This window comes from Epinephelus lanceolatus, chromosome 13, assembly GCF_041903045.1.
Source record: "Epinephelus lanceolatus isolate andai-2023 chromosome 13, ASM4190304v1, whole genome shotgun sequence".
Classification (NCBI taxonomy): Eukaryota; Metazoa; Chordata; class Actinopteri; order Perciformes; family Serranidae; genus Epinephelus; species Epinephelus lanceolatus.
The window spans coordinates 43288908-43296386 of NC_135746.1; the positions used below are offsets into that span (position 1 = coordinate 43288908).

The window sequence follows — 7479 nt, forward strand, 5'->3', positions numbered from 1 at the left end:
ACTCTTGGTCTTCCTTTCCTGGGTCGGTCCTCATGTGTGCCAGTTTCGTTGTAGCGCTTGATGGTTTTTGCGACTCCACTTGAGGACACATTTAAAGTTTTTGCAATTTTCCGGACTGACTGACCTTCATTTCTTAAAGTAATGATGGCCACTCATTTTTCTTTAGTTAGCTGATTGGTTCTTGCCATAATATGAATTTTAACAGTTGTCCAATAGGGCTGTCGGCTGTGTATTAACCTGACTTCTGCACAACACAACTGATGGTCCCAACCCCATTGATAAAGCAAGAAATTCCACTAATTAACCCTGATAAGGCACACCTGTGAAGTGGAAACCATTTCAGGTGACTACCTCTTGAAGCTCATGGAGAGAATGCCAAGAGTGTGCAAAGCAGTAATCAGAGCAAAGGGTGGCTATTTTGAAGAAACTAGAATATAAAACATGTTTTCAGTTATTTCACCTTTTTTTGTTAAGTACATAACTCCACATGTGTTCATTCATAGTTTTGATGCCTTCAGTGAGAATCTACAATGTAAATAGTCATGAAAACAAAGAAAACGCATTGAATGAGAAGGTGTGTCCAAACTTTTGGCCTGTACTGTATATTTATATTTTTCATTCAAAAAATGTGTTAAAAAAAACAGCAGGATTTTATTTTTCACGTTTATATTTCTATTTTCATTCAAACAAGAGTTAACTGCTGTGGTGGTATGTTTTAATAAGGTTACCAATAAGTAAAAACCGAACCATGACTTGTGTACCGAGGTACGTACCGAACCGAGATTTTTGTGTACCGTTACCCCTACACAGTAGTAATTACAATAGACATACATACACATTTCAGCAGGGGTCTGCCGAAATGTGACTGCCCCCTGTAACTCAGGAATACAAAGGGTGACATTGATCAGATTAACTGTGCCTGCATCTGGTGACTTCTAGTATTAATCCAGGAAATGCTGTGAATGTCATCCCTTGTATTCCTGAGTTACAGGGGGCAGTCACATTTTGGCAGAGCCCTGCTGAAATGTGACTGCACCCTGTAACTCAGAATTACTACTGTAATTACTACTGTAAAAACAGTAACAATAAAAACAGTCGCAAGGGAAAACACCTACCCTCATCTCATAATTGTTTATTTAAAGATTTCTAAGTTGTTGCTATGACAGATGGACAGAAGTAACCAGTGTTGGCTAAGGGTTACTTTAAAAGTAATCAAAGTACGTTACTGCGTTACTTTCTAAAAAAGTAACCAGTTACTTTACTGCATTACTCCCTGAGTAAAGTAACTCAATTACTTTAAAAGTACTTCCAACGTTACTCCCTGAGAAAAGTAACTCAAGCACTTTTAAAGTACTTTTGAGTATTCTACATTTCCTATTGGGCAATGGATCACAGGGCGCTAAGCCTACATTTTTTTGTCTCCAAAATTAAAGTTATGGACCACTTGCCCTTCACTGAGATCCAATTCTCCCATCACAGCCGTCACTTTGACCAGTAGAAACACAGAACGATCGTAGGCAACTGTATGACAACAATGCCCCAGCCTTTTTAATATTTCCTCTAGGGATGTTACCACACAGAGTAAAAGGGGGAAATGATGGTGTGAAACAGCAGAGGCACTTTGTCAACCCGCTGAGTCAACGTAACTGTCATTAGCATCAAGCTAGCAAACAATGGTAGGCTACATCCTCACGGTCGGACATAAAGTAATAACATTAACAAATAGCGGCGGGGCTTTTACTCACCACAACTGCAGAGGCTCCCAGCTTCATTTAAGCAATATCACACGAGAGGGAGTGATGTTGCCTGCGGCCTCGTGCCTACGACCTAGCCTACAACGCAACTGCTGACCTAACTGACACTAACCGACACTAACCGTCAGTTTTGATTTGATTGTTGATTGCAATCAGCTGTGAGGCGGAGTGATACATATACACAGTGAAATAACCATGATGTTGTACTCCAATATCATCACGGTTTTACTGTCTCTCGACCAATCAGATTGCAGGGCCGGAACTAACTGTTGTATAATTGAAATTAACTACATTATAGATGGTCCGTTATTTATTAATCCCTCTGTGTCTTTACTTTTTATCCACGCTGTTGTCCTTTGTAAAGTTAACATATCGCACCATCACTTCAAACTCAACACTTGTTTCAAATTAAAAGCCCTTTATAACCTCGGCTGAGAGAATCCCTCCATTTTCCAAATAGGCTTTTATTCTGAAACATTTGTCAAAACTTCCTGTGGAAGATACAGTAGCTTGACAGCTTACATATGGCGCTTCAAATGTAGCTCCTGCCATCTGCTGACGCTTTTAGGTGACTACAACAACATGTCGGCTGGCACATATTTTTATACAATCTATGGAACAGACAGTTCTGGCAGTGACTCAAATAATAGTCAAAGTAATAAAAACAGGACAAAAATAACCCGATGACATCACACACGCCGTGAAAGACGACTGGGGATAATTGGTGAATACCAGCGTGTAGCGTGTACCAGGCATAATGCAAGTCCTGAGTCTAAAATTAGGAATGAGGAGTTGACGTAATGACACAGCCCCCCGCCCCAGATGACGACATGCTCCCTATTCCGCCATTTTGAACTTACTGGCGCCGACCGCTTCCACTGTACTACCGACCACACCGCAACGCGTTCATTGTTTTGTTTTTTTTTATCAAACGTTACTCTCATCTAAGATACCTGGGAGACACTGCTGTGTAAAAAACTGTTCCAGTTACTCCCAAGATTCGCATGGCAAACTTAGAGACAATGGGGTGCGTTATTTTGGTTTTCCGAAATGGAAAACATTGGAGGGAGATCAGGGGCCTGTATCACGAAGCGAGATCAACCTTTCCTGGGTTACCCAGACCTATCCTGGGTTGACTAACCCTAACAATGGCAATCAGGATAATCGGTATCACGACGCTCGGTAACTCAACCCAGGGTTGCTTTATCAAGAGCCGTGAACGCGCACGCAGCGGACCAATCACAATCATGAGAAAAGCGCAGCATCACTGAGCATCACTGAGTGTCCTCACAGAGCGCCATATATGAGACAAAAAAAGTATTTGTAGTGAGGCTCATAGAGTAATTCTACTAAAATATGAGGAGGAGAAAAGCAACATTACAGAAAAGGCCAACACCGTGGCAGCTGCAGGAGGAGGAAACGTGTGGCAACGCATAACGGGATGAATAATGTTTAGTTTTAGTTTAGATTAGTTTATTTGCACATAATGTTAAAAACAGACAGTATAAAATTTACAAGATTAAAAAAAGAAAAGTGCCAGAGAGGTTAGAAGCCACTAAAAGCTTATCAAAGAAATTCCCCTGTCAAAACGTCAATGAAATCACATAATAGAGAAGAAAAAAACGGGTCAGGAAAGAAGAAATAGAGGAGGAGAGAGGGAAAAATCAAGACAAAACAAGGTAGCAAATAAAATTATGTGTAGGTTAAATTACTCATCACTGGTTCAAGTAGCTACAGTACCTGTATCTGTACATCTGACACTGATCACACCCTTGAATCCCATGAAATCAATGCTGCGCAGATGAATTGCGTGTATTATAATTATCGTCTAACATCATTGCGTCTGATAAATTGGTCTTCTTTGTCATAACGTTATATATGCTACAATAAAGCTTAAAGCTGACGTCACAATTAAATCATATCAACACGAAATTGATAGTCTGAATACAATCATCCTGATATTGAGCTGTGTTAGAAATTAACAGCTGCGCAAAAATATACCTAGTCTCCCTCTTTAAAAAACAAAAAGGAAAATCCCTCAAACACCATGAAGTGTAGACATGATAGGCTACTTTCCACATTTCCAGCAGCAAAGCTGTCAATTAGGCCCATTATCTTTAACAGGGATCATTTCCTCCAACAAAACAAAATGTTGGCACTAATTAATGGTGCTATTAAGTGTCCGCAAATTATCTTATAAAGGGGTGGGATGAAATTTCGACTTCTTTCCACTCCTTTTTGAACAATCTTTTCATTGTCTGTTGTTGTTGCTTTCTTTTCTTTTTTAATGTTCAAAATAAACTTTCAAATCAAAATCAATCAAATTAATTAAACTTCCCGTCATGACTGGGCTGCATTTCTATCAACGGAGTCTTTTTTTTCCGAACAGCTGATTGGCCAGTGGGTGGAGCTCTTTATAGGATCAGATTCAACCCTGATCTTACCCTGCTCCGGAGCAGGATAGCCGTTCAGAGTAAGTTACCATGGTGATCTACCCCAATAAGAACTGAACCGGCTTCGTGAGACCGAAAACCCAGGGTTAACCCTGAAGTTACCTCGCTAAGACATTAATCCTGCTTCGTGATACAGGCCCCAGGTCTCTGACCTGACGAGGAGACGCCGGATGGCTTGGGTGGCTGCAGTCAAAAGAAAGGATATTACTTTCCAAAGTATCCCCAGGTGGATGAGAGTGTGTTCACTGCATTTTCATGAAGGTAAGCTCTATAAATGTCTTTAAATGTGTTCATGTTGTTTTTGTTGTTGACTCTTAAAGCCCCGAAGTGCACCTGGCATGTATTTGGCATCGCTAACCCCTAAGTTACCTAGCTTCAAACAAGTCCCGGTTTTCCGTGGACAGTGCCAACAATTCTATTCAATTCTACTCTATTCTATTTTCTCTATATTCAATTGAGATGTGTGTCTAACTAATTATGAATAGAGTGGTGTGCACACAGAGTGAGCGCAGATGCGATTGTAACCTACAAGCCAATCAATGTGGTCACATAAATTATAATTTAGGCTATATGACATAATGTTACCAAGTTACAAGAAACTGCGCGCATGCCAGATGAGTGAGTTGTTGATGATAGATGAGTAGATGATTAACAAACTGCTTACTCAAGGTACTGTCCTGCTGACTGGGATGTTATTGTTACATGTAACAGGCAGGTCATGCATTCTGATGTGTAGCTTACACCAGAGAGATATTTTCTTGAAACTCTTGTTGATGTACACAGAGACACTAAATAAATTAGTAGTGTGTTTGCCAGCTTAAGACATTGATTAAATTGATTATGTTTTGTAATCCAATTAATAATCAAATTGCTCTGTTCTAGGTAAACCATCATATGAAATGGTGGAGAACCACCCTGACTGGGTGCCATCCTTGCGTTTGGGCCACAACGATGTGAAGAAAACAGAAAGACTGAGATTTCAGCTACAAGCAAAGCACCTGGCGAGGGCAGGTCAGCAGCCAGACCAACACCAGCAGGCACCATCCCCAGCACTGCACCAGCTCCACCAGCCACCATCCCCAGCACTGCACCAGCTCCACCAGCCACCATCCCCAGCACTGCACCAGCTCCTGCAGCTGCCGTCCCCAGCACAGCACTAAGAGGAGCTGTCGTTCCAGCACCCGCTGGAGCAGCCGCCGTCCCCAGCAGAGCACCAAGAGGTAGGGCTGTGCAATTAATCGAATTTTGATCGTGATTTCAATTTTGGCTCCAGACAATCTCAAAATTAATATAATCGTGGAAAAATGATTATTTTCTATGTCTTATTGTTTTTTATCTATTACTTGTTTTCAAGAGATTGAGCGCACTACAATAGTTGATGTTATATATATTTTTTTACTACTACATTAGAACATATTTTTTATGTATTTTTATTTTAAGGAGACCTCAAAACATTTGATGGGAAAGTGTTTTAAAAAAAGAAGTGTTCAATAAATGCATTCAATACATAATCGTATAAATAAATGTGATTTCAGTTGGCCAAAATAATCATGATTATGATTTTTTCCATAATCGAGCAGCCCTACCAAGAGGAGCTGCCGCCCCTGCACCAGCTCCAGCAGCCACCGTCCCCAGCACAGCACCAGGAGGAGCTGTCGCTCCTGCACCAGCATCCGGTGGAGCAGCCGGTGTCCCCAGCACAGGAATGTGCACTCTGCACATCTCAACGAGAGGTCATCAACTCTCTCGGAGGAAAACAGACAGCTGAAGGAGGAGCTTGAAGAGTACCAGATGAATGAGAAGTTTCTGAGTGGTGATGATAACAGATTGAAGTATTACACGGGACTTCCAAACTATGTAATGTTTCAGACATTTCTACTCAGTCTCACACCGTATCTGTCACAGTCGAAAAAGCTCTCACCCTTCCAGCTTGTCCTGTTGACTCTTATGCGCCTCAGACTAGACCTGCCAATACAGCACCTCAGCTATCTGTTTCAGGTGCACAGGACAACAGTTAGTGGTGCCTTTGACCATACTCTCAGTGTGATGTACTCACAGCTGTCTCCACTAGTGTACTGGCCAACCAGAGAAAGTTTATTGACTAGTATGCCACACCAGTTTGTGGAATCCTTTGGCAAAAATGTGGCCGCCATCGTGGACTGTTTTGAGGTTTTCATTGAAAGGCCCTCAAATGTACTTGCAAGGGCACAGACCTTTTCTCAGTATAAACACTCACACACCATGAAATACTTAATCGTGATAACACCCCAGGGTGTAATTTCTTTCATTTCTGTAGGGTGGGGTGGGCGCGCTAGCGACAAACATATAACAGAGCATTGTGGTTTCCTCAACAAACTGTTGCCAGGTGACGTAGTGCTGGCAGATAGGGGGTTTAATATCAGGGAAAGTGTGGGCATGATGTGTGCTGAGGTTAAGGTACCTACTTTCACAAGGGGTTGTGCACAGCTGGAAGCTAAAGATATGGAGGAGACCAGGGCCATTGCACATCTTAGGATTCATGTGGAGAGGGTTATTGGTGTTGTGCAGAACAAATTTAAATTCTTACAGTCAACTGTACCTGTGAACATGCTTCTGAAATGTGAGGGTGAAAATGTAACAGCATTGGACAAGGTTGTCACTGTTTGCTCTGCCTTGACAAATATGTGTAAGAGTATTGTGTAAATCAGGGGTCCTGACCCCCACTGTGGGAACCACTGGTGTAAATAAATACTTGTTTTGTGAAATAAATTCTTTAAATAACTTCATATGGCTTAACAGTGTTTATTTATAAATGTACTTATTACTTATTTATTTACTAATTTACTACAAATATAATTTGTAGCCAGGGGAAAAATGTGCAAGAACATGTATACAACATGAGTAACATAAAGACAATAAATAGAAACTTTAGTAGTACAACATTACAAAAAGCTGTAACAGTAAACAGTGCAAAAACTTTGTGCAGTAACATTTCATTATGTGCAGTAAAGAATTCACAATGAACACATCAATATAATGTGCATGCATGTACAGTCATCAAACACTAATCAGCACAAGAAGGGCAAAACCACGGAGTGTCAGCAGGAGGGGCGTCCACAAGCCCTACACAGTGAAAGTGATACCACTGAACTGGACAGTTCTGATTGTCGCATGCCACCATTTGACCTTTCTCTGGTCTAGCACAGAGACACCACACTGACCTCTTCCTCTTGGGTGCTTTGCTGTTTTTGACAAGCTGCTTTGTTGGCTTAACATGCACTTGCAGTGGCTGT

The 7479-nt window shown here is 41.2% G+C and overlaps 1 pseudogene; it reads left to right on the forward strand.

Annotated features, from left to right (window-relative positions):
- Positions 1 to 748: 748 nt before the first annotated feature.
- Positions 749 to 6889, forward strand: LOC117253098 (uncharacterized; annotated as a pseudogene).
- Positions 6890 to 7479: the final 590 nt, after the last annotated feature.